General features: G+C 38.4%; 1 protein-coding gene across 32 annotated transcripts in view; it reads left to right on the forward strand.

Annotated features, from left to right (window-relative positions):
• Window positions 1-26,670, forward strand: part of NRXN3 (neurexin 3) — a 1,742,415-nt gene that overhangs the window by 710,261 nt on the left and 1,005,484 nt on the right. The window lies entirely within an intron of this gene.

Genomic DNA, 26,670 nt, shown 5'->3' on the forward strand with positions numbered 1-26,670 from the left:
TTCCTGAAAAGTCCTGTGGGTTGGAATGCCAGTGCTGTCCCAATTCACTTTGTCTTTTGCTTTAGTAATAGCAAAAATCAATGTAATTACCATCACTATTCACAGTTTTTTTTAATAAATAGTGGGACCCTCATTTAAGTCGATAAAATTGTTCTGTCTCATTCTTTGCCTTTGTTCAGGATCACATATGAAATTCTTTTCTGCAAGATGGTTTTCTACCTCCATTGACCTTGAAATGAAAAATTCTTTCAAAATATTTTACAAAATTATTTCTAAGTCGAAAAAGACTTAGTGTCTTGGTGTACAAGAGTGGGGTAATACCAGCATGTTTCTCAGTGGGGAGTAGGGTAAAAGAGGAGGACAAAAAGGTTAATTAATGCATAAAAGTGCCTAGATCAAAGGCAGGCACCACTGTAAGCAAAAGACATCTCCTTGAATATTTCCTACTAACTTTCAAAAACGAATGGAACTCAGCTGTGGTTTAAATAATAATAATGCAAGAGACAAATTCAAGAGCTTTGTCTCTTGAATCAAAAATGGTTGTCAAGTTTTCTGGTTGCATATACTTAAACCTGCCAAAGGTAATGATGGCTACTTCAAGAAGTCCGCCTAAGATGTTGATACAATCAACGACTCTGTTTAGTTGTTCTTGCCAAGAAAGAAAGAAAGAATTCCAGATTCCAGGTGTTACTACTTAGCTGGATGTTTTACTTTACAAGGAGGCAGCAATTCATGAAAAACAGCTGTAATTACACAGCATTCAGGTATTTCATAATTAAACTAACAGCTGATTTTAAGGTGGCACATGGCATGAGATTTTGCAACTAGGCTAAGTAAGCATGAAAGTGTAGCTTAGTTCTCTTGCTGTCGGCTTTGGACAAATCCTCTCTGTGCCTTGGTGTACAAGAGTAGGCCAATACCAGCATGTTTCTCAGTGGGGAGTGGGGTAAAAGAGGAGGACAAGAAGGTTAATTAATGCATAAAAGTGCCTAGATCAAAGGCAGGCACCATTGTAAGCAAAAGACATCTCCTTGAATATTTCCTGCTAACTTTCAAAAACAAATGGAACTCAGCTGTGGTTTAAATAATAATAATGCCAAATACTGGAATCATAGAAAACTGAGTATTCTTATCGGTATCCCTGTGACTCAGTGATTTTGGTTCCTTAGAGAACTCATCTTGTTATGTAGGACTGAAGAGGAGCTTGGATGTCAGTTGGATAACATTGATCCTGTTGAAGCTGTACCAGGCACTGTGTAAAATACAAAAGTTGTAGAGTCATCTGCAGGTCTGGTATACGTGGAATTTACAATCTAAGTTTCACGCATAAAACATCTTTCCGGGGAAGACATAAGCTATTGCCCTTGAAGATTTGTAATCTAGGGGTTGGAGATAGACTCCATGAGGCTGAGGCTCCTCTATTCCCCATGCTCCAGGAGAGTTGCTCAAGTTAGTCATGGCTGTGCCTTTGCTTGTCTCTCCCAAGTTCTCCTATTTCTATTGCTTGGTAAGTAAAACAGCTTATTTTCAGGGTTCTTTAACAAATTCTGTAATTAGTACTCTGTAAAGTGTTCAGTGATCCTGACTGTGTTACTTTTCACTATTGCTTAAGATCTCATGTCTTTTGAGTGACCTCTTCCTTCAGGAACCCTTAGAGCCTTGGTTTTGTGAGCCCATAAATGCCAGGAAGCCTCCAAGATTTCTAGCTTTGTGAAGTTTACAGACCATTCATTTCCGCAGTCTCCTGTTGTCATCTCTAGGGGAATTGCAGTGTGTCCATCCACCCTTGAGGCATGGCAAGGTGAACATCCCTTGGACTGAAGACTGAATGCTTGGTTTTGTTCCCATACTTAATCTGAGAGATTCAAATAATTCTTTACTTTGCTGCTTTCCTAAGACTATTTTAATAAGAAAAGCATCAAAAGAACTTGGTCAAGATGGGGAATCTTGGGTCAGGAAAATTTAGAGACTTACTTGAAGAGAATATTTGAAAAAGATTCAAAGATTTTGAACTATCAGGGTAGAGGGAAATTGTTTCTGGTGGTTAAAATGGTAGGAAGTGGCTTTCAAATCTGAAAAAAATCTAAATGTTTTAAGGTGTTCCAGGCACTGTGGTTAACAATTTATATTCCTTTTCTTATTTAGTCCTCCCAACAACCCTGCCAAAGAGGTATTATTATTCCCCTTTGAAGTGAGGAATCTTAGTGTATTCAAAAACATTCATCTACTATTTATTGAGCACCCATATTTCTAAGTGCTGATAATGTAGTTGTGAACAAGACAGCTTATATTTTAGAGGAGACAGGTCATTAGCAACTCAACAAATAAGTAGCATAATTTTCCTAGGAAAATATGTTGTGCAGAAGGTAAGGCTAGGTTACAGGTCATGCCAATTGAAGGTGGGAACACAGTAGGTGGGTTTGCAGGACAGAAAGAATGTATGTATGGCTGGTGAGTGAACAAGGGAGGGATGGTGGTGGGAAAAGATGCAAGGATCAGGCAGGGTCTTGCTGGCCAAGGCAAGGAGTTTGCATCTTATTCTAGGAGCGACAGGAAGCTTGAGGAAACATTATAAATAAATGAGTGATGTGATTCCGTTATGTATTGCAAAGTTTCCTCCGGCAGCTGAGAGGTTGAATAATTTGTTCAAGGTGAGGTGGGCACAGAGAAGAAAGATGGAGGGGGCTAAATGACTCACTTGGCACCTGGGTCCCTCTGCCTTGAAATCCCTTTCCTGAATACTGGTCTATTTTACTTGACTACTAGTATTAAGAGATTGGAAAGAAAGAATGCAAGTAATGGTCAGAGAGGCAAACTGACTTAAAAAGCTAAAGCAAAAAGTTGCATTATTTTAGGAAAATGAAGCAGGGTCATTCGTGCTAACTCCTGGGAAGCTGGCCTTTGAGTGGCTGGCTTGCGTGGCCCTTGCAGTGTTACCTGGTAACTAAGGTAACCAGGTGAGGAGGCTCCTTTCTAAACATACCACTGAGAACAAAGCTTCGTTTTTGGATCCTCAGGTACAAGGAGGACTGATATGTTTGGGTCCCCTGAACTGTGTTCCTGAATTTCCTCTGCCTTCTTGCTAATAACCTGAATTGTGCAGATACTGCTGCAGCTACCAGCACACACCAGTGTTGAAAGCAGCAAGCTTTGGAAGGTTAGGGAGCAAGTTGTGCATGAAACACTCGACCCTGCCCTGCTAAATAAAGAACCCACATACAGCCTACGTGGGAAGAAAAGAGAGAGAGGATGCTCTTTGAGAATTTTTTTTTGTGTTGCAGTCTCTTCCCCTCCCCTTCCTCCTCCCAACCCACCCCCAGTCCATCTGTGATGCCTGAATTCTTTACAGGCTATCTTGCTAAAGACATCCTAGGCTTAATCACCTTCTCTGTATTGTGTATCACTCCTGTATCTATCTACTTATGTCAGTTGTTTACCAGTTCCCTTCAGCTGTCTGCTTTTTATCATATTATTGATCAGTCAGTCTTGGGCGTCTTAGGTTGGAGGGGAGAGAGAGAGAACCGGCAAAGGGAAGCAGGAGTAGAGAATAGCGGTGGCGGACAATCAGTTAAGATGGTTCCAAAAATAGCTCAGCTCTGCTGATGACAGCTCTGCTTGCAGCCACCCCGTATGGGATTTACGCACTTCACTAAGATTCTCTGCTGAAACGGATTCGACCAGCTGCTCCTGCAGTTGGTGGTGGCTGGTGGCGGCGGTGGCAGCAGTGGGCTGGCTACATCTTCAGAGAAGGAATTGGAAGCGATAGGTTTGGGGCAAGGCAGGCTCCCACACAGGGACATGAGATTTATTATCAGAGGCTATTAGGACTCAGGTTGTGGGGCATCTGTGTTCTTTGTACACTATGCTCTGGGCACTTGACCTCCAGTTTCTTTTTGTCCCTATCTCTTTTGAATGAGATGAGGGAGTAAGTGATGAGAAATGGTTATATTTCTCACCCACTGTATGTGTCTATTTTGTTGCTATTGCTCTAGTTTATTATATACATAGGCTTTTTTTTCCCTACTGCACTTTCTGTTGGGAGACTCAGCTATGTAAAGGTCCCAACTTTATAATTCTGTGGTCTTATCCAAGAGTTTCATTTGTCAAAGAACTTCTGCAAAGTGGCTGGGTCTAAAAATGTAATATAAGTAAGTAAAACATTGATAGAGGGCCCCTGTCCCTCAAAGACTCTAAGTCTATGCTATGTAGAAAATGCAGTGTTTCTTATCTAGTAAGGTGATCCTCTCTTAGAAAAAGAAATGGTCTTGCACAGGCTCTCAGGCTTTTGTAATCAAGACTCCTTCCAGCCACAATACCTCTAATTACAGGGTTTTTGGCATCCTGATTGTCCCCCAATGTACTATGTGTAGGGGCACTGTGGGGGTGCCCTATAATTTGTCAAGCTTATTATCTTGCTCTGGCACACAGAATACACTGAATCAATTTTTAAGGTCTCTTTCAAAATGTGTCTACGTCATCTAAAACCCATAAATATTAAAATCATATGCACTAGAAACAGTTAAGATGTTTAAATTTTCCAGAACACAGAGACTTAGGAAACAGGCAAGACACAACGTGAAAGCAAAAAAGGAAAGAGAATGTTACTTATTCTATTATCTGCCATGATGGGGAAAGGGGAGACAGAAAAACAACTTTCTCCTTATAAATCCCAGCTTTTGCTGCTGCCTTTACTATAAATATTGTTATTCAAAAGGTTTTCACCTCCTTCTTGGGAGGCTATTCAGTGAAGTATAAGATATAAAGAGCAATTTTATTGCCTAAATGAGAAGCTGGCCAAAGTGTAGTTTCCTCAGCTCCATGCTCAGAACGTCTGATTCAGTAGGTTGAGTTGGGACTGATATACATTTTCATAAGCATGTGCAGTAATTCTGATGTAGCTCGTCTGTGGACTGCAACTCAGGAACCCTAGTCTTTTAAATGTATATTTTTTTAGTAACATGGTGCTCTAATTTGGAGCCCTCAGAAAGAAAGGAAAATAAAACAGCATAACCTGTGTCCTCCATGATAGTTTAGTGGGCTCTAGTATTAGTTTATTTCATGACATGTAATTGTTATTTTCATTTAATTTGCTGCACAATTACTTTTATGTATAATCCATGTTGAGATGTGAATGGGACAATTTACTTTATTTAAATACTTTCAGCATTGGCATACCTGAGGAGATAATAGACTATGAGTAGGGAAGACATGGGCTGGTGTCCTACAGTGTTCCAGGGTCAGCCATTTTCTTGCTGCAAGCCGGAGAAGATCCGCACTTCCTTCTATTCTATTGAGCCGTAGAGTGGCCACAAGGAGTATCAGTTGCTCCCTCCTTTGAAGGCTGGAGTCTGTGAAGGCAGTGTTCAAGTTCACTTGTTAACCCACATCGCCACCTACTGTCCACCCCCCATCCTTAATTAAGAAACTTTTGCCTGGGAGTTGGGCAGAGATTAGTGTGAGAGGCTACAGTATGAATGAAAAGTGAGATTGTGAATGCACCTCTATCGAGCCCTATTCAGAATGCTTGATTTGCAATAGTTTATTAAGAATTACAGCATTACTATCCTTAAATCTAAAGTCTCTCTCTCTTTCAGTCCAGAAGCAAATTACTTTTGGGTTAGAAATAGCAGCCAAGTTCCTGTTAAAATGAAAACAAACCTCTCTCCATCTTGTGTCTAAGGCCCTCTTTGTTGGCTTTAAAATGTTTATTGATTTGGAGACTTAATGTTGGATCCAACTGTGAATAGTGGCCACTTTGGGCCTGGTGAGTGATCCTGGAATTTGTCAAACAAGTTTATGGAAGGAAACCTGAAAATGCTTCACCCTAGTCCTTTGCCTCTTTATTTTTGTGGGGTTTTTTTTTTTTTTCTCTTTGAGAATGTTTTCTATTTGAGTGGAGAATGCTCTCATATGGTACTTTTCTCTGATCCTTTTGGAAAGAGCAAGTGTCCTTTGAGAAATACCTGTTCTTGGTTGTTCCCTGCTCCCCACCCCCATGCCTGTCCCTGCCACCTCTAGAGCAGGTGGAAGTCACCTGTGGGTTCTTCTGGTCTCAGGCTTTGACTGTTCCCCTCCACAAATTTGTTCTTAATTCGATTTTGTATTGAAGCACATCAGTTATTTGGGCTTCCATCTTTAGTGAAAAGCCACCTTTGCGTGTTGTTATGCCACATTACAGTGTTCCAGAAAACATATTGGTGTAGATGCAAAATCTTGCCATCATAATTTTTAGCCTTATGTTGGATTAGGGAGCATATTTTCAAGTTGATCTCTTGGAACTTCAGCATGAATCTATATTAGAAGCCCAGAGAATGCTAAACAGAGTTTTCACTGAGCCATATTAGATAACAAATTATTTTAGCTATAAATGAGATATTAATTATATAGATTAGATTTTTGTTATTAGATTATCAGCTATGGAGTGATCACCAAGGAGGATAAAATAGGAATAGTATAATCTTCTTTGCCCCCCTTTAACTCTACTATCTGTGGAATATACTGAACTTTTTACAACCAAGTCTTTAATGCTCTTTACTTTCCCTAGCAAATGTTCTTCCATTTAAAAAGTCTTTAAAATACTTCTTTATTTTAGCAGTGCTTCAGAAAATCTATCTTAGACCATTCTATGCTTTTAAATCTATGATAAGATTAATTAAGTAGGCTAACAACCTCACTTAAAAATATTACTTCGTTCATGTAACATTAATTTCTACAGATTTTTTTATTGTGTAGAAGTAGATACATAGATATTCCTAGTAACTATAGTATAATATAAAATTAAAATCCTATGTGTTGAATCATTATGTTAATAATAGCTGCCATTTCTGGAGCACTGTGTCTTCCAGGCCTCTGGTAAACACTGTTGCATACATTATTTGTCTTAGTTCTCAAAATAATCTTGAGAGGTTTGTACTATTCTTTCCATCTTACAGATGCAGAAGTTGAGGCACATGAAGAGAATTCTTAGGATCCTAAATTTTCATAAATGCCTTCAGGGGAATTTGACAATCAATCTCCATTAGGATCACATTCTAGTAGTTTTGGCCAAGGAGAGTGAAGGAAAAGCTTGTCTTTCTTGCCTAGAAGTTTAAAGGTCAAATCCTCTCTCTAGCCATATTGCAATTCTGGGGACAGTTCCTATTGATTGGGCACTTCCATCTAATGTGCTGTTCAACTGAGATTCTTTCTGGCCTAGAGCTGTGCAGGGGTAGGTGGCCTCAGAGAAGGAGCTGCTGGAAGGGAGAAAAAGGTGGCTTTGTCCAAAAGAGATGAAGCTCATAGGCATGCTGTGCTTCATACCCTCTACTAGCCTTGCTCATTTAGGTTATTTGCTGAAAACTATGCCTGTCTCAGGGAGAATAGTGGGTGCTGGAGATCCGTTGGTGAGTGGATGCTTTCTCTTCCCTCATATAGCTTAATTGTTAGTGCTAGAGACAGATACTAAAATAAATGTACTGGTGCAAAGTTAACAACTTGACTTCATAAGAGCCATAAGGGGAAATTTTAAATTGTGTGAAAATATATGACTAGAAGAGCTGCTCTATTCTGGGATGGCCATGGAGCATCACGAAAGGCTTTGCTGAGCACATTTGTGCTGGACTTAGAATGATGGCTAGGAGTTACTAGGCTAAGAAAGAGGGATGTGCCAAAGATCTTTAAGGAACTTAACGTGAATGTGGCTGAGGAAAAGTGAGGGATGAGCTTAGAGAGTGCGGAAAGGGTCAGATAATGGAGGACACAGTCAGTCGTGATAAGGATTTTGCTTTTTTATCTTAAAAGCAATGGAGCTCATGTACTTTCCTCTTGATCTGCCCAAGTACTTCAGTCTTCTTTTCTCCTTTTATGCTTTTCATCTGTCCAAGCTCTTCAGCTGAGCTTTCCTCACTGATGACAACACCATCTGGAGTGAAGGAGGTGCAGATCCTGAGATGGACTGCACACCCCTTGGGGCTGGATGGACAGACTACTCTTCGAGTGAGATAAGGGATGCAAGTGTAAAGGGCGAGTATGTTGCCTCACTCACTCACATGTTCACCACCCTCTCTGCCAACCTTTCTGCCTCCTGCTACACCCTGCCTAAGCCATGCTGACCAACCTTGTCACTCTGGCCTCACTGGAGCAAGAAAGTCTTAGAATGCTGGAGGGTTCCACAAGAATAAAAAGAGCCCACCACATCTGCATGCATAAACACTACACAGCTAGCTCTTGCTTATTTCTGAGTCCAGCAAATATTATTTGAGTGTTTTTACACATCACTGATCCAATAAGGAAAACTTGCATAAAGACTAATGTTTTTATGCTTCCTTTATAGAACATGAACACATTTGAGGTTTTGTTACTTATTCTGGAGCATTAATGCAAGATCCAAGAATATCAGCTTTAAGATTTGTTTTTCTATTCTCAGAATAGGTTTGAAACAGAGAGCAAAATACCTACCTGTATGCCTTCTTTAGTGACAGTTGTTTTTAAAATATCTGTCTTTCTTCTGAGAGAACTATTTGAGTAGTGAGAATTAAGTAGGAATGGACATAAAGAGATTATCATGAAGATGGTTTTATGATCATCACCGTCATTGCCATTGTCAAAGAGGCATTTATTAAATGCCAGATCTGATTTTAGCATTGTTTTAAGTTCTGTTACCTGAAGAGAATTCAAAATCACAGTCTTTGTCCTATGGGAATTTCAATCTATCAGGTAGCCTTGATTTAGAAACATTTGAAGAGGACATAAAGGTAACAAGAATGAAAAGAGATTGGATCAATATATAAAAACTGAAAGCATTTATATTACTTAGAAGTTAAAAGTCAAAACAAATCTAGAATACTGTTGGGATAGTCAGAATAGGTTAGGCTGTGTTGTGGTAACAAACCAACCCCATACCTCAGGAGCTAGCAGAATGGAGTTTATTTCTCACTTCATACTTCATGCTCATCACAGGTTGGCAAGAGTATTGCTTTGTGTCATCATTGTTAAGGGACCTAGACTGAGGGAGCCTTTACTATCCAGAATGTTGCTGGTCACCCTGGAAGCAGGAAGGAAATCAGGTGAATTCTGACTGGCTTTGAAAGGTTTCTATCCAGAAGTGACACTTTACTTTCACATTCGTTCCATTAGCCCAGGCAAGCCACGCGGTAATGCATCACTCGAAGAGAATTAGTAAAACAGTAAAGAAACACTTCTGATCAAATTTAGTAATTATTCTAGCCACAGTAATCAGTCAATCTAATTAGATGATAATACTATTAGTACTTATCAGCAACAAAACATGTGCTAGGTATCAAATGCTTTGTTAAGCAATTCACACACATTACTACATTTAATCTTTACTGACTTATGAGGTGGGTTCTATCATTATCTCTATTTTCCACATGATGAAATTAAAACTGGGAGTCTTTAAGCAACATGCCTCAGGCCACCCAGCTGGTATTTTGTAGAGCTACAATTAAAACCCACTTACTCCTAATTTAAGAGTCTGAGTGTTTTTTCAAGATTCCTATCATGTCACAGAAGTCCACTGACTTGTTTTGATCGAGCTGAGAAGAACAGACTAGAGTCACTTCTGACCTGGCCACTTAGAATTTTTAAGAAGTGTCTCTGCTTTGCTAGAAATCTGTCTTTGGCTTTGTTGGTATTTAGAACCAGATGGATGATGATGATGATTATTATTATTATTGTAAACCGTCTTCCACTTGTTTTCTATTTCCTTTCTTTAAGGGTGTTAGTGAATAATTCTTTCTTTCACCCGGGTTCCTGGAGCTCCTTAAGAATTAACTTCCCAGGCTCTTTCATGTTTTTCTGGCACCATCTTGGATGATGAGGGCTTAGAACATTTTGTGACTATGCCACTGTCTGGAAAGGCTTGTAGGTGAAGGATTCTTTAAGAAAACTCAGATACTTTTCTCAAATTCACTTATGATGATGTTTTCCCAAATCATTTTTTATCAATTCTATTTTTGGTTTCTCTCACTTATGAATTGTTTCTGTCTCCTTCATTTTGGAACATTTTTCTAGTTCATTGTTTTTTTGTTTTTTCACTCTCCCTCCAGTGTCTAGCAAAAGCCTAACACACATTACTTGGATATTCATATCTTAAAAAGGAAAGAATAAATTAGTAAAGTGGTGGATTCAGAATTCTAGTTCTTTTTCAGCTCCTCTGCCTTGATTACCTCTCACCAAGATTTTAACGAAGAGTGCTATGTTAACAACTGAGCCACTTACTTTCTCCATTATTATGTAATTTTAATAAGTTTGGTAGCATGTTTTCTCACCTGTAAAATGAGAATAATGATAGCACCCATCTTTCAGGGTTAGAATGAGGATTTGATAATTTCATGCTGCAAAGTACTTACGATACTGCCTGACACACAGAAAGTACTACCATAACAGCAACAACCTCTTTATCCTTTGCCTTGGGAATCAAATATTTTCTACAGATTTCACTTTTCAGGTTTTCTTTGTACACTGAATTGTACCTAAAATTTCTTGTGCCTCCTATAAGAGTTCATCCCGAGGAGATTGGTTGCATTATTACCATATATTTAGATATTTATTTCCTTTAATCTGGTCATTTATTATCAGGCAAAATTCACCCCCAATATTTCATGTATGTTATTTTCTATTTTCCCGAAGTGTTGGCAGGTCTGAGAAATAAAGGGAAAGAGTACAAAAGAGAGAAATTTTAAAGCTGGGTGTCCGGGGGAGACATCACATATCGGCAGGTTCCGTGATGCCCCCCAAGCCACAAAACCAGCAAGTTTTTATTAGTGATTTCCAAAAGGGGAGGGAGTGTACGAATAGGGTGTGGGTCACAGAGATCACATGCTTCACAAGGTAATAAGATATCACAAGGTAAATGGAGGCAGGGCGAGATCACAGGACCACAGGACTGGGGCAAAATTAAAATTGCTAATGAAGTTTCGGGCACGCATTGTCATTGATAACATCTTATCAGGAGACAGGGTTTGAGAGCAGACAACCAGTCTGACTAAAATTTATTAGGTGGGAATTTCCTCGTCCTAATAAGCCTGGGAGCACCACGGGAGATTGGGGCTTATTTCATCCCACAGCTGCGACCATAAAAGACAGCCGCCCCCAAAGTGGCCATTTCAGAGGCCTACCCTCAGGGATGCATTCTCTTTCTCAGGGATGTTGCTTGCTGAGAAAAAGAATTCAGAGATACTTCTCCCACTTGCTTTTGAAAGAAGAGAAATGTGGCTCTGTTTTGCCTGGCTCACTGGCAGTCAGAGTTTAAGGTTATCTCTCTTGTTCCCTGAACATTGCTGTTATCCTGTTCTTTTTTCAAGGTGCCCAGATTTCATATTGTTCAAACACACATGCTCTACAAATAATTTGTGCAGTTAATGCAATCATCACAGGGTCCTGAGGCGACATACATCCTCCTCAGCTTATGAAGATGATGGGAATAAGAGATTAAAGTAAAGACAAGCATAGGAAATCACAAGGGTATTGATTGGGGAAGTGATAAGCATCCATGAAATCTTCACAATTTATGTTCAGAGATTGCAGTAAAGACAAGTGTAAGAAATTATAAAAGTATTAATTTGGGGAACTAATAAATGTCCATGAAATCTTCACAATCCACATTCTTCTGCCATGGCTTCAGCTGGTCCCTCCATTCGGGGTCCCTGACTTCCTGCAACAATTTATCATCTGTTTGGGTTATTGTCCCAGGGAATCATATTTTGGTAAGACACGTATTCTTTTTAGCTTAAATACTTGTTATTATAATACAATAGGCTTAATGACTTTGGCTCCATGTATAGCAATGTTTTCATTTGTTGATTTGTTCTTTTATTCAACACATATTTATTGAGAAAAAGAAAAATAATTACAGAGACTCTTAGAGCTAGAAAGAATCTTAAAATATTTTAGGCAAAATTCACCCTCACTTATACAGACGTAATACTAAGCATGCAAAAAGTTCAGCGGCAGAATTTGCTTCTTCAGTGTCAAAGTAGATTCAATGAGAGCAGCAAAGGAAGGAACATTTCACTTCTTTTCATCTTTTCCTTGGGTAATTCCATTTCCCTCAATAAAGAAGGGAGGTTCTTCCATGAAATTAGGAGTTTCTGCTCCTGTAGGTTTGCTTTAGTATTAGTTGAAACATTTTGAATCAAATATAAAGAACAGTAATTCATATATAGACTGAAGGACCTAGATTTTAAGTTGTTATGGCTGGCCCCAAGTCTGCATTGACATAAGGAATGTCTAGAGTACATTCTGAGGTCTGCAGCCTTGCATTCTGATGTCAAGAAGCTTGAATGGTGTCACAGAAAGGGTGTCTGAAGACATGGTGCATCTGTTTCCTGTGGCTTCCAAGCAAATTACCACCAACCTGGTGGCTTACAAAAATACAAACTCTCTCGCAGTTCTGGAGCCTGGAGGTCTAAAATCAAGGCACTGGCAAAGTTTTAGTCCCTCCAGAGGCTCTCACGGTGACTCCATTCCTTGTCTCTTCCAGTTTCAGGTGGTGCTCAGCACTCTTTGGCTTGTTGCTGCTTCACTCCAAACTCTGCTTCCATCCTCACATGGTGTTTGCTGTGGGTCTCTGCTTCTCTCTCTGTCTAACTTATAAGGATGCATGTGATTGCATTTAGAACATGCGTGGCTAACCCAGGATAAGCACCTTCTCTCCAGATGCTTAATTTAATCATGCCTTTTGTCATATAAGGTAATAGTCACTCTTTTGCCATATGAGATAACATTTATCCATTCTGGAGATTCACAGGTTCTGGGGATTAAGACAGGGACTCATCTTTTCCAGGGGCTGCCATTCAACTCACTAGACCTGAATTTAAGTTCTTGTTCTTTGACTGCCTTTCCATGATTGGGCAAGTTACTGCATCTCTCCAAAACTAGGGTTTCTGCTCTGTAAAATGAGAATAATAATGCCTAATTTACAGGGTTATAATAAGAAATAAAAGTGGTAAATATATGTATTTATATATATGTAAAGTTACCTAACCCAGTTCTTAGCATAATTAGTTGCTGTAGTTCCAGGCATTCAATAGATAGAACAGATTTTAAACTACTTTAAAGACTAGTGTAAGGTTGGCCTATACTTAGTTAAGAATTTGTTAAAGTTTGATGATTTGGTTGAAAAAATATTCTTGAGTGTGATGGTTAATCCTTCTGGAGAACCCTAATATACTGAGTAACTACAAAATGATTTTATATTTAGTTCACCATTATACATAGAATAGCCACAAAATGGTTTTATATTCAGATAACCATTATTTGTTGGCCATGCCTCATTTAATAATATTTCCTCTGTCTGCTTTCCACTGCTTCATAACCACTAGCACATTTTGAAACATATTACTATGTGATATCAAATTCTTTAAATAATAATGAGTTTTAGTTTGAGTAACAAACCAGTGATGTCTGTGATGTCACAGGCCTGAAAAAAAAACTGTTGCAATGATCTTCATTGGCTAAATTAAAATATAAAGAGTAGTATAGAATTTATCATCCACATTTTACAGAATTATTGTTTGAGTCATTTAGGGTTTCTATTCCAGTCTCTTAATTGAACTGTACTTTCTATATCTGCAAGTCAAAACACTCATCAAAAAATATGACTTCAAATATGATAGCCAACTTTTGTGTTACTACGTAGTGTTAATTTTACAGTTTTTTATATGAAATAACTCTCTGAGTTAGGAGACAACTAAAGAAATGTTGCCAACACTCATAGATATGAATAAGAACATAATTTAAGGCATGTTGCAAAACATAAACTTTTAATATATCCCTCTATAAATTCTTACTTTTAGTACTCTTAATTCTCAGATATTACTCCTTTTCATATGATTGCATTTATATTCTTGTTTAATTCTCTCTTTTTTCTACTTATATGATTTCCTCCCCACTGACTTCTGCTCCTCCTTCCTGCTTATAGAAAGAATGTTGACCTCAAATGTCTATTATTTTTTCATTCAATGAACTACAGTAAAGTTGATGTGTAGGTGACAATTAGAGTAGGCAAAAGGTAGAGTAATGTTGCTTTCCAGGTATCTTCCAACTCTAATATTCTGTGGACTTATATACTTGAGAGTATTCATTCTACGTGTAAGATCTCACAGTTCTATAGCTGATACATTATAATCTGCCTATGTCTCTTTTTATCTGATCTATAGAAAAAATATTATTTTCATATCTTCATATGTTTTTGGGTTACCTTAGGCTATTGAAAGAAAAATAATGAAGATGTTAAGATATTTCAGGACAGTATGAGTATGTTGGGGTGTGTGTGTGTGTGTGTGTGTGTGTGTGTGTGTATATGTGTGTATAAAAGATTTTAGTTTTTACTCAGCCAACGCTTTAGAGATCTTCTGAGTTTCCAAGTAAATTTATTTGCTTAAGATGTGTCTGTTTGCTTTCATACAGCCATTGCACATCTTCCAAGAAATGACTTCAAGAACATCTGCTTCAGTACTCATAAACTTCCTATCTGCTCATCATTTTCATTCTTTTACAACACCCCCACTTTCAAATCACATCCAAAATGGCAAAAAATCCCCAAAGCTAACATGATTTTAGATGTCAATTGTGTCCTCTCTGTGAATGTTTTCCATATTTGAAATGGCTGTGGAATTATCTTGCCTCTACCCACAGTAATTGAGAATGACAGAAATCGGAAAAGGGTCGTTTCCTCTGTCTCCTGGGATTCTAAAAGCTGTGTTTTCTTTTATACCTGATCAGGTCTGCCAGTTGCAAAGCTATACAATGTAGTGGAGAACTGCATACGGTTAATTATGACAATTACAATCAGTTCTTTACAATCTCTGCTGCTGTTATGGGATTTAAATACCATAATGTATGTCAAAAGGACAAAATAATGTTCCTATGTTTTCTGCTTACAGCTGCTTTTATGATTGGGTTTTGCTCATAAACAGGTGGTTATAAAGTTGCAATCCTTCCATGAATTCCTTTGTCTTTCCTGTCTCCTAACCTGGCTTCCCTGGTGTGTCATTGAACACAAGTGTTGAGATTCCTAACATCTCTGAGGTGATCTCAGATCCTAGACAATGTCCCTTGAATATGCTGCAATAAAAATGAAACCACTTATGGTCAGCAGAAGTAGGTAGATGAATTTAGTTAATTCTCAAAGTCTCCCTTGCTACTTCAGACCTCTGTGGTTTGCCTTCCCACTGCGTCCTGCACCTTCTCTCTATTTTCTACCTTTGCTTAATCCCTACTTTTTCAATTTTATCTCAGTGAAACACTGTGCCTAGTTTCTTCTCACCGTTTTGGTCTCCAGCTCATAGCATGTTGTGAAGACTATTGCATGCGGACTTGAATTTATGTGCTGTTGATACTTGGGTACTTGTCTCTGATGTTACAAGTTAATCCACACAGTGCACATGTGGTCCCTCACTGTTGCTCAAGGCAGCTGGAAAATAGGTAAGGTAATCTTTTTCTTTCAGCACACCTTCCTTCTCTGCAGCTCTTACCTCTACCTGAAAGGTAGGTATAAAGAGAATTATGGCCAATGAAACTCCATATGAGAGCCCTCCCCTCCTCCCCAGAGTATATCTTGCTTAAACAACACATTTATGGTTAATGACCATCTGGTAAAGCTGACAGCCTTTAGTCCTCCTAATTCTTAACTGTCTGAAAAAATGTGCCCAACCTGCCACGGCTTGTGACTGAATTATAAACCATGAAGCATAATAAAGTCATTAAGTTTCAACATGTCAAAATGGACTCAAATTGCATCTTGCCCATAATTTGATGGCCTTTCCCCAGCACTTAAGAGAGCAGGGCTGTGTACTGTTCAAAAAGCACTTTGTCATTTCTCGAAGTACTCTTAGCTTTGTGTGGCTGTCTGGACACAAGCATCAGCATCTCCAGGAGAAGGAGGAAATCGAGTGAAGTGAGAGCATGGAGGGGCCGGTATGCCACTTCCTAGGGAAAGGCAAAGGCATTTCTTCTCAGGAAAAGAGCAGAGAATGATGCTGTACCTCATTTGGTTATTTCTCACCCTCCTGAATATATAATTCATTTTACAGTGGGAAAATTTTGGATAAAAGCTTGTGCTTTACAATTCCGATTACCCTTCCCCTTTTATCCTCCACTATCAAAAATAATCATATTCTATAAACGTCAGTGGAAAGTGGTGAGAGTGCAACTACATTTTGGAGAACCAGGTGTCAGCTCTGTCAGATTTCTATGAATAGGCACATCTATATACACTTTTTCAAAGAAAGAAAGGTCACTCGCCACCCTATTTGTAAAACTGTCAGAGGATTTAGGAAAGAACTAAGTTAGGCTGTCTTTTCACATGGGAAAGGAAATCTGGTTCTCAAGATATTTGGGGCATTGCAGTGAATAAGGGATATTAATAGAATTCCACCCCCGGCCTCTGGCTAAGAACTTATCTGCCTAGAATCTGAGGAGGAAAGGAATCTAAGGGCTACCCAAGGCTCAGTCTCACTGCAATAGGAGGGGGTAACACTGAACATGGTGGGGCAGATGTGGGCTTTGGTATCTGTTGCTAGTTTATCCTCCCTTCACACACCAGCGCAGTACTGCCATTTCTTCTTGCCCCTGGAATTCTCTATGTTTAGTGAGCAGGTTTAAGAATGGAGGATGCTCAGGGATCTTCTTCTCTTATATAGAGACTGGGATAATTTGAGTGTTCCATGTTCTGACACAGGTGGCATGGATGAAGGGGTGTCACTGAAGAAGCTTTGGCAAAAGCTGATTTCCCTTTCCAAAGGCTCTGTTTCAGGTGCTGGATAACCTTTAAAAGAAAGGAAAGCAAGCCCTCTGGCGGCTGGCATGCAGAAATGCACCTGCTAAGCCATTGAGCCATTACAGGCCATGCCTTCAGATTAGAGAAGGAAATGTCAAATTAGTTGGAGAGTTTTAGAATACTTTATTTATTCCAGCTTGTACATGAAGTTATCGATGCATCTGCTACTCCAAGCATGTTCAGATGAAATAATAGAGGAAAGTCTTTAAGGTATTAAGGTTCATCTTCTGAAATTGTTCAACATTTCTTAAACTGCAGCAGGCCCGTTTGGGCACTGATAACAACTTAAGTTGTCATTACTTTGTGGGATTCAGATCTCAAGAATATTTATTTAGTGAGAGGGAGCCAGCCATTTGTTTCTGTAGGCAAAAGGAGATTACAGAAGAGAGACCCCCTTTGTTGCTGAATTGAGTAGCTGGGAGGAGTTGCTGGAAGTGATGAATTTACCCCAAGCCATGAAGGATGGGTAAGATTAGAACAGATAAAGGAAATGAAAGTGAACGTTTGAAATATAGGGGCCACGGGAGCAGGAGTGGGTTTGTTTTTGAAGTCAGTAGCACGCAAGAGTTGAGAGTCAGTGGTAAGTAATTATGCACAGAGAAAACTTGGCAAATAGATAAGAAAAAATCACATTAATATTTAAAGTGTTTTAATATCAATTGAATCACAATGACGTCTTAGGTACTCATTATGAAGCTAGAGACAGTATAGCCTCTGGACTTAAGGGGTGGGTCTGTATTCAAATCGTAGTTCTGACACTTCTGAGAGTCCTCAGGCAAGTTAGTGAGCTTCTCTTTGACCATTTTCCCCAATCTGTTCACTTGGGATGAGAAGAGAATGTATCTTTAGACTCAGATACACAAACATTATCTAAATCCAGGATGTAGAAGTTGAGTGCAAGGAAAGTCTCAGTTGTCCCCAGGCTGCATATCATTCAATTGGTGAGTTTCCAGCGGCTGGTGTGCACAAACAGAAGCTGAAGGACCAATGGCAGGAGAATTACAAGGCAAGTTTATGAATCAGATGGATATTTGGACCAGATGACACCCAGGGGCCCTCCAACCTAGAGATCTGATAGTTCTAAAAATTCCATGATGTCCCACAGAGAGCTAACTGAGATGTGGGGATAATAATGACATAAGTTTACATCTTACGCTAAAAAATGTTGTTTAAATTTAGTTCAAAATGTTCTGTTCTATGTGAAAAAAATACTATCATTTTATTTAATGCAACCTATCACTGAAATGACTATCTCAAGCTGTTTCTCTCTATCTCGTGGAGGGAAGGAGTGGAATTGGGGGTAGGGTGCAGGGTGGAGACAAAGGAGAGGTAATACTGTTACCCAGAGCCAACATGTTGCTCTTCAAACGGGCTTCAGAAAATAGAACAAAGATTCCAGCCTGAATGAGAAAGGAGGTGGAGAGTTTGAGGAACACAAAGCTTTAAGTGGAATTTACCCCATCTAATTATTTGCGAAGGAAAGGGTGGAAAGAAATGTTGACAGCAAAGATTTCATGGAGAACAGGAACAATAAGACCCTGTGCCAGAGCACTGTATTCTTTGATGTACCACCTATGGAGAAGGGATATAGAACTTGAGTTCAGCAAGGTTTAAAAGGCAAAATGTAATCACTTCCCTTTAATTAACTCAAACAATGCACGGCAGGTTATGTTAATGTGCCTGTAGCTGAGACAGAGGCGGTAGGCTGCCACTAATATCTGAGAGAGAGAAACAGAGAGAGAGAGAGGAAGAGGGAGAGAAAGAGAAAGAGAAAGAGAGAGGCTCCTGTAATGCCAGAGCAGGAAGGGCCTAGAAACCTTATAGACTAATTTTACAGATGCGAGAACAAGCCTAGCAAAATTACAGAACTCACCCAAGGTTATATGGTCTCTCAGTGACAAAGTGACCATAATACCTCAGGCCTTTACCAAGTTAGTATTCTCTCTAAGACACTGCATGACGGAGTCCATAGTGACTTCAAGTTAGCCCAGGGGTTAAAACTAACCATAGTACATTTGAATACGGATTAACATTTGGTGTGTCCTTTGAACAAAAGGTTAAATAGAAAGGTAAAATGTAGAAAGGTATCTACCCATATTCACTTCAGTCAAGCTTTACTTTTAAAGTTGCTTTAGAATATTCTTATTAAAACCAGTGGTGATTTTCATGCAGCTGTTTTAATTAAAATGTTGTATGTTTTTTATAAACAAAGTGATGAAAATTTCTGGTTATAGCCCTGTAGAAGACTGAGCAGGGAAACCATCAGAATTGCAAGTGGAGCAAAAATGTTATAATTTAGATCATGTGACCGAAATACCACCACCGCTGGGTAGAATCTGCTTAAACTGCAGCTTTGGATTTTTCAGGGGTAAACAAACCTCTTATGAAAAAGAAAGCCATGCATTAAAATTATAAAGGCACATGAAATATTACAGGAAAGAATGAGAGGAAGTAAAGAAAACCAACATTCTTCTGTTTTACTGCTTTCAGGGAAGAGTTTTATGAACAGTTTCCAAAAGGGTTCTTAAGCGGTTGTAGGTTTTATTTTGCTTTACAATTTGACAGTATTTTAAAATTCTGTATTTATTCTCTTTTTGAGCTGAATTATGCAGGACTAAACAGATATCTTTTCTAAAACCTTTTATTTCCCTGACAATTAGGAGAAATATGAAGTAGGAAATTCTTTGGTAATTGTTGGAGGTTGGTATAGTACAGTAGATAATGTCCCTTTACTGAATTTATTATCAAAATACACAAGTCAGAGGGAAGGAGATCAAAATATAGCTTCTGTTTGGTGATATACTGGTAAATGTTTAATTTTCTTCCTTTTAGAAGAGAGAAGACTGATTTATAGTGTTGACATATTTTTACGGTATAAATATTCCCTCCCTGGTGAAATTCAAGATGCCAATGGGATGTCACTGAACTTGAAATTGGGCAGAGGTTCATATATTTGGCTCTTGCAAGCCAGTGCAAACAGTCTTGGGACGGCACTGCCTGAGTGCATCACTCGTAAAGGCTCTGTTAGAGAGTGGGGCCTAGATCTCATAGATTAGCAGACTTGTTAATACAACACTTCAGAATCAGTCAACCTTCAACCACAGGTCTTTTCTTCTTTGGATGCCTGTACCGGTAAAACTTTCAGCAAGAAGGAGCAAAGCAAAAAGTGTGCTTACCACAGGCAGGTTGGCAGCCAGGAGAGTTAGTCATCTCCCAGACTCTACCAATCTGATGAATTCACAATCTGAATCAAGCTGGGGAGGCCAGGCGTATCACTCAGATGGAAGAAAACAACGAAAGTGAGAAATAAATGTTAACTCTTAGCAGCATCAGAATTCAGAATGATTCTTAGAAAAATGTTACAGGGTTTGTGTCAACAAGAAGGTCAGAGGCAGAACTGTATTTTAAATATCCAACATTTTGGCATATAGCTATTCTAGCAAAAGCATCTTTGAGGCTGTCATGTGGCAAGAATTATGGTTATCAGAAAAAAAATAGGGGTTTTTAGGTTACACTTAAAATATAAAGACCTTAATAGACCTTTATTTTATAGAAAGATATGGAAGAATAAATTTATATTCAGTTCCTTCAAATTAAATTATTTTTTCAACTGGGTATAACTGAAATAAATAGGGCAGCCATAATAATTTTACTTAAACAACTTCATTGCCTCAGAGAGCAGATGATGAACTATTTTAGTGAATATGTGAAATGATATCTGGCAAGAGAAAAATACTTGATCGTCTCACTTCCTTCTTGTTGATGTTCAAGAGTCCCTGCATCCAGATTTACAGCTCTTTGCTTACACATCCATCATTGTTAATATGCCAATACCCTGACGAAGCAAGCCTGGTATTGGCTGCATGAGTCAGTTTTTCCTGGTAGAGAGTGGTTTATTATTCTTGTTGCTGCTGTTGTAGTATTAACATCTGACAATTTGATAATTAACAATGGTTATAAATTAGCTTATTACTATAATGACATGAGTCTAAGTGGACATTTGATATAGCTTATTTTTGAGTGTAAAAATTCTGGTTCTAAGTCAGGTGTCTGGAAGTGTTTTGTTATTATCACCGTGCTAGAAGATAAAATCTGAGTTCTGAATCAACCTACTTTCTTATTCTGTTGCCTGTGACACTGAATCTCATGTTCATATGTTCATGTGTTTTATGTTCATATGTTTTTACATTTGCTTCCCTTTGTTAGAATTTCTGGTTAGGTGTGACCCAAAACTCTTAAGTCAGGTGGAGGAGCATTTTAGGCCTGGCTCTGCCATTTAACTTAAATAATAAGTTATTAAGTTATTATAACTTAAATAATAAGTTAATGAATCTTTCCAAATCTGAGCTTTCTCATATATAAAATAAGAATGATAATGCATCTACCTCCTAGGCACCAGTAAAGATTAAGTGGAATCGTGTATATAGTGTGTAACACATTTTGTGTGTGTGTGGTTAGTTTCTTTTTTTTTTTTGAGTTTGTTTTGATTTTTAGCTTTCTCAAATAAGAGAACATGTGAAGTTTGTCTTTCTGTGCCTGGCTTATTTCACTTAACATAATGACCCCCAGTTCCATCCATATTGATGCAAATAACAGAATCTCATTCATTTTTATGGCTGAATAGTACTCCATTGTATAGATGTATCATACGTTTTTTTTTACTATTATACTTTAAGTTTTAGGGTACACGTGCACAACGTGCAGGTTTGTTACATATGTATACATGTGCCATGTTGGTGTGCTGCACCCATTAACTCGTCATTTACATGAGGTATATCTCCTAATGCTATCCCTCACCCCTTCCCCTACCCCTCAACAGACCCGGTGTGTGATGTTCCCCTTCCTCTGTCCAAGGGTTCTCATTGTTCAGTTCCTACCTATGAGTGAGAACATGCGGTGTTTGGTTTTTTGTCCTTGTGATAGTTTACTGAGAATGATATCATACATTCTTTATTCATTCATCTGTTGATGGACACATAGTTTGCAGGGGTACATGTGCAGGTTTGTTACATAGCTAAATATGTGTTATGGGAGTTTGTTGTCAGATTATTTCATCACCCAGGTATTAAGCCTAGTACCCATTAGTTATACAGTAATTTCTTAATACATATTATAACATTTGTTAATTGTATAAGTTAAAAATTTTATTACTATAATATTTGTTAATTTTATAAATTTTGTATGATGAAATACGTGTATTACATTCAATGCATGGCTACAATTAGTCCACGTTTAAGGACTGACTCACTTTCTAGAATTTGGCAATACTATGTCTCTCAAAGTTTTCCTAATGAAATAAGCTATTTATCTTTCCAACCCACAGCTCTTCAGGTTCACATCTATTTCTTTGCTTTCTCACTGCCCTGACTTCTACCCTTCCCTTTTTGTCTCCCTAGTACCCAAAGTCCTCTTCCCAACTGCACCTGCCATTCTTCTCCAGGTGAAAGTCTGATTTAGGAAAAGTGTATGAGAAACTCTCATAATAAAGAGTGCATTTGTATTCTTAAAGCATTACAGCAGAGCTGAAGCCTAAGAGTATAATTTCAATATTCAGGCTGTGGGTAAGAGAGGTATTTGCTCAGCCGTAGATTCCTTTTGATGCCTCTGAAATCACTGTCATATCTGTAACTATCTATTGTACAGTCCATATGGCAACCTTTAATTATACCTGTTGGAATAATCCACTTAGCCAAAGTCAAGCATCCTCTGATTACGTGTTCTCTTGTTATTTCCTAGTTGTCATATATCCTTGGCAGCTGTCATCAGCCAAATTTGGTGTTTCTAATTTTTAGTAGCTGTCATCCTGTCCCAAGTTTCTGTAACACATGCTTCGGCCTTGCCAAACATGATTTGTTTTAACAGTTAGTCATAATTTTTTGGGCCTTACCTTGGTGGGCTAGTGGTCACATTTTACTGTAGGTGATCTTTACAAGTGACTTCAGCTCCCTCTTCTAGCTTTACCTTCTTTTTTATTGCACAAAATTCTATGTAGCATGTCAATTGATAAGCAAAAAAAAGATCTGTTAGCTTCCACTACCCAAGAATGGGCCATATTTCAGTGGTAGGTAAATTTGGTCCAATAGTTATGTTTGAAATGCCAACAATGAATAAATTAAATTAAAATTTATTGAGCACCTACAGTGTTATAGTTATTTGCTTGCTAATTTGATTTTAAGTGTGTATATAAGTATATGCATGTATGTGAGTGTGTATAATAGAGGCTATTCTTTTCAAGGTCATACAGCTACTAAGTGGAAAAGCTATGAATTAAATGAAAAGTTTCCTGGCTAAGAAGTCCTTGCTTTGTCCTCAAAATAGGTTTTTGCTAAGCCTACATTAGTTAGAATGAGAAATATATATAGAGATATATGGGCTGGGCACGGTGGCTCACATCTGTAATCCCAGCAATTTGGGAGGCCAAGGTGGGTGGATCACGAGGTCAAGAAATCGAGACCATCCAGGGAATATTGTCACTGAGGTGGAGTAAATTAAGCGTATATAAAAATACAGATTGAGTAAGGTTATGATAGCTATTGAGTACGGTTATGATAGCTGGCCAACATGGTGAAACCCCGTCTCTACTAAAAATACAAAAATTAGCTGGGTGTGGTGGCACACACCTATAGTCCCAGCTACTCGGGAGGCTGGGGCAGGAGAATCACTTGAACCTGGGAGGCAGAGGTTGCAGTGAGCCGAGATCACGCTGCTGCACTCCAGCTTGGGGACAGAGCGAGACTGCATCTCAAAAAAAAAAAAAAAAAAAAAGATATATATGACTATAGCCCTTTTTCTTCATAAGGTTTATAGTCTTCAACGATAGAGTGACTTTTATGTTTTTCTACCAGAAGATTCGAAGTTTTGTAGAGACAAATGTTTATGACATTATTACTTTGGTAAAGTTGAGTAAAGCAAACAAACAAGATGAAAACCTGCCTGCTGAGGGTTGGTTAATCTCTTCTGAAAAAGGTACACTTTGGTATAATGATTTATAAAAAGCATGTGGACACTTTACAGCTTTATATTTAGAATAAAACCTGTAATCCCAATGCCTGTTCTATGTGTTATACCTGTGTTTTCCTGAATTATATGTCTGTGTACCTCCTCTTCATACAGTGTTTCATCTAAAAGGGTGGCATTTACTGCTAGAATTTGAGATCATGAAAAGGAATGATATTAGCACAAAAAAAACTAAACCTGTTTTCTATCAAATTCTAAGAACCCAGAGGCAATGAATGCTACTGTCAGAAATAATTTGAAGAAAGTGTATCTGACAGTATTTTTCAAATTTAGCTACAATTTTGGTTTTACTTTGGGGTATTGCTCCAGTGGAGATTCGTTCATGATTGTATACCTTCCTAGAATATACAGATTTTTCTTATTAGGCATTCTAAGGAGAGCTTGTTACTGACATTCTGCAGAACTTTACAATCACAGTATTTCATCTGTAATATTATCTTATAGAATATAAATACTTTCCTGTAAAAATGGAAGTGTCCCCAGGCCTGTGTTTCTAGTCATGTTTCAATCACTAAGTAGCTTTCTGACCTGGTCAAGCCACTTTACCATCTTTCTGGGTCTTCTTTCCTCATTGGTACCAAGAAAGGGTCAGAGTATTTGAACCTTAATGTCTCTTCTTAGTTCCACCATGTTGCTATGCACAACCCTCATCCACTGCTTATGACTGCTGTGTAAAACACTCCAACCTCAGTATGCCTACAGGCATTCCACAGGAGGTCTATGAAGCTTTTCACAGTTGCAAAGTCATTTTTCCCCTGTGGAAACTGGACTTCAATACCATTTTGGTTCAACATGTGTTTTCTTACACTGATAACAAGAATGGGGGCTCCTAAAAGCATAGATGTTCTTTATGACATCAACCTCGAAAATGTAAAGGATATATTCAAAATATAACTCCTCTAAAGTAAGTAACCATTTATCCAAAAATTTAGAGGGTATATTCAAAATATAACTCCCCCAAAATAAGTAACCATTTATAAAGTAACTAATGTAAATCCTTCTGGATTCTAAAATGTATATTGGGTTCTTGGGAACTTGAAATAGCAATTATTTTATAAATCCTTTGTAATAGTCAATAGCAAAGTAAGATCATTGATGTGTGTTTACTCCTTGTTGTCTCTTCTTATACGTTTTTCCAGAGGATGAAGTTCAGTACAGTAATAAAGTAAAATTAAAAAATGCTAATATATTTGTAGACTTCTAAATTCTTCAAATATTTATTCTGCCCTGTTGAGTGTCTTATGGATAGGTAATATTATCTTTAAAGGTGATGCTCAACTTTCATGCTGTTTTATTTATTTTTTTCTTGAGACAGAGTCTCAGTCATTCTGTTGCCCAGGCCGGAGTGCAATGGTGTGATCTTGGCTTACTGCAACCTCTGCCTCCCAGGTTCAAGTGATTCTCCTGCCTCGGCCTCCCGAGTAGCTGGGATTACAGGCGTGTGTCACAATGCCAAGCTAATTTTTGTATTTTTGTAGAAACATGGTTTCACCATGTTGGCCAGGCTGGCCTCAAACTCCTCACCTCAAGTGATCTGCCTGCCTCAGCCTCCCAAAGTGCTGGGATTACAGGCATGAGACACCACACCTGGCCTGTGCTGTACTATTTATTTTTTTATCCCATGGTTACATATGTTATGCAATGAAAATGTTTTCATGCTACACATTAAGTATAAAACTCTTCAGGCCAGACTCCTATACAGATTAAGATGGCATATATGAATTGTTTTTTTTTCTTTCTCCCAAAGGCATAGGTTAGGCATATTTACTGTCTTTGCCAGGCCTTTTCTCACTTTTTAAGACATCCGAATGTGTAGATTTCCTTCCTTTTCAACATTTACATTGGAAGATGAACATATTTAGGATGAGCCAAAAGAAAAAATGCTGCATAAAGCAGCGTTGAAGGAAGTTATTCTGGCAGTCTTAGGGTTGAAATTCGCAATCCATTACAAGCATGGAAGCTGTAGAGCCTTGGATGAGGCTCTACAAGGATTGGGATTTGTAGAAATTTGATGCGTCCAAACTCTGTAATTACCTTAAAGAAATCCAAGCTTTCTGCAATTAAAAATGTGTAATTAAAAAGTCATCCAGTGTGTGTGTGTTTGTGTGTGCGTGTAATTTATATCCATAAATATGCATCTACTATGTGAAACATCTCTTAAGGGATATGAATGTATGCTGAAATAATTCAGCTAGTGTAAAGAGGGAAGGAAAAAATAATTTATATTACTGGGGGAAGGCAGTCAGATGAATATAAATGGGGAAGCACCATCCCCAGCAGAGATAATAGGTTGAGAAGGAGCTATAAATAGGGAAAATCTGGGTGTGTATGGAAAAAGTGACTTCAACATATGATTAATTAGAGGTGGTGGGGAAAACAATCAAAGAAATATCAATGTGTAGTAAGTAAAAAAAGTGGAAGGTGGTGGGTAGAGGAGCAAAGTATAGTGGAGGTTACTGAATGCACAGAAAAATAATTAAACTCTTAGGTTATACCCTTATCCAAGATTCTGAATTAGTTTCTTCTACTCAGCTTTTCCGGGGATGGTTAGGGCTTCTACAGATAGGAAGTAGAATGCTGTGAAAAGAAGGTACACTTACGAAAGAAAGTTTCTGAAAATAAACCAGAAAACTAATTTGCTAGGGGAGTTCCCTAGTGGCAGAGAGTTTATACCATGTGTTGCCCTTTCTCTCTGCACTTCCAGGAATTCCATCTGCAGAAGGTGAGTGACAGGCCGGTGGTGCTGGTAAAGTCTGTGCTGAGGCAGTAGGAGAACTGATGTCAATGACAAGGCAACCCTTGACTGCAGCCCTGACACCTGTCTGGGGAATTTAGACTTTAGTGACAATCCTTGACCTGCCATGCAAATCTGG

Source organism: Pan paniscus, chromosome 15 (genome assembly GCF_029289425.2).
Source record: "Pan paniscus chromosome 15, NHGRI_mPanPan1-v2.0_pri, whole genome shotgun sequence".
NCBI lineage: Eukaryota > Metazoa > Chordata > Mammalia > Primates > Hominidae > Pan > Pan paniscus.